Genomic DNA, 2281 nt, shown 5'->3' with positions numbered 1-2281 from the left:
CTAACAGTTTAGTGTATTTGTTGTAATTACTATGAACATTATTATCAGCTATATTACTAACAGTCCCATTCTATCTCCAAAGTACTGTATGTTTTGGAAATATGTACATCCTGCCAATAAAGCAATTTTAAATAAAAAAATGAGAGAGAGGGAGAGAGAGAGAGAGAGAGAGAGAGAGAGAGAGAGAGAGAGAGAGAGAGAGAGAGAGAGAGAGAGGGGGGGGGGGGAGAGAGAGAGAGAGAGAGAGAGAGAGAGAGAGAGAGAGAGAGAGAGAGAGAGAGAGAGAGAGAGAGAGAGACAGACAGACAGACAGACAGACAGACAGACAGAGAAAGAGAGAGAAAGAGAGGGAAGGAGAGAGAAAGAGAGAGAGAGAGAGAGAGAGAGAGAGCGAGAGAGAGAGAAAGAGAGAGAGAGAGAAAGAGAGAAAGAGAGAAAGAGAGAAAGAGGAGAGAGAGAGAGAGACAGAGAGAGAGAGAGAAAGAGAAGAGAAAGAGAGAGAAAGAGAGAGAGAGAGAGGAGAGAGAGAGAGAGAGAGAGAGAGAGAGAGAGGACCACAAATACAAATTCCATCTAGACACCGTTGCCCTAGAGCACACAAAAAACTATACATACCTCGGCCTAAACATCAGCGCCACTGGTAACTTCCACAAAGCTGTGAACGATCTGAGAGACAAGGCAAGAAGGGCCTTCTATGCCATCAAAAGGAACATAAAATTTAACATACCAATTAGGATCTGGCTAAAAATACTTGAATCAGTTATAGAACCCATTGCCCTTCATGGTTCTGAGGTCTGGGGTCCGCTCACCATCCAAGAATTCACAAAATGGGACAAACACCAAATTGAGACACTGCATGCAGAATTCTGCAAAAACATCCTCCGTGTACAACGTAAAACACCAAATAACCGAGCAGAATTAGGCCAATACCCGCTAATTATCAAAATCCAGAAAAGAGCCGTTAAATTCTATAACCACTTAAAAGGAAGCGATTCCCAAACCTTCCATAACAAAGCCATCACCTACAGAGAGATGAACTTGGAGAAGAGTCCCCTAAGTAAGCTTGTCCTGGGGCTCTGTTCACAAACACAAACAGACCCCACAGAGCCACAGGACAACACAACAACTAGACCCAACCAAATCATGAGAAAACAAAAAGAGAATTACTTGACACATTGGAAAGAACAAACAAAAAAACAGAGTAAACTAGAACGCTATTTGGCCCTAAACAGAGAGTACACAGTGGCAGAATACCTGACCACTGTGACTGACCCAAACTTAAGGAAAGCTTTGACTATGTACAGACTCAGTGAGCATAGCCTTGCTATTGAGAAAGGCCACCGTAGGCAGACCTGGCTCTCAAGAGAAGACAGGCTATGTGCACACTGCCCACAAAATGAGGTGGAAACTGAGCTGCACTTCCTAACCTCCTGCCAAATGTATGACCATATTAGAGACACATATTTCCCTCAGATTACAGCGATCCACAAAGAATTAGAAAACAAACCCAATTTTGATAAACTCCCTTATCTACTGGGTGAAAAACCACAGTTTGCCATCACAGCTGCAAGATTTGTGACCTGTTGCCACAAGAAAAGGGCAACCAGTGAAGAACAAACACCATTGTAAATACAACCCATATTTATGTTTATTTATTTTCCCATTTGTACTTTAACTATTTGCACATTGTTACAACACTGTATATATACATAATATGACATTTGAAATGTCTTTATTCTTTTGAAACTTCTGAGTGTAATGTTTACTGTTAATATTTATTGTTTATTTCACTTTTGTTTACTATCTACTTCACTTACTTTGGCAATGTTAACACACATTTCCCATGCCAATAAAGCCCTTAAATTGAATTGAAATTGAATTGAGAGAGAGAGAGAAGGAGAAAGAAAAAGAGAGAGAGAGAGAGAGAGAGAGAGAGAGAGAGAGAATAAATATATTATTCCCCAAAATTATGAAACAATACTAAGAATTTGAAAACCTAAATGATTAAGACAAACATAAACATACTTACTGAAAAACCAAAATGCTGTGTTTTGATTTTGCCAAATACAGTGAATTCGTAATGTATTCATACTTTTTTCACATTTTGTTAAGTTACAGCCTTTTTCTAAAATTGATTAAATTGTTTTTTCCCTCATCAATCAATGACAAAGCAAAACAGGTTTTTAGAAACATTTGTACATTTACACAAAATAAAAAACGGAAATATGTCACATTTACATAAGTATTCAGACCCTTTACTCAGTACTTTCTTAAAGCACCT

This window comes from Coregonus lavaretus, assembly GCF_964263955.1.
Source record: "Coregonus lavaretus genome assembly, contig: HAP1_SCAFFOLD_786, whole genome shotgun sequence".
Taxonomy (NCBI): domain Eukaryota; kingdom Metazoa; phylum Chordata; class Actinopteri; order Salmoniformes; family Salmonidae; genus Coregonus; species Coregonus lavaretus.
Note: the sequence above shows the minus strand (reverse complement) of the source record.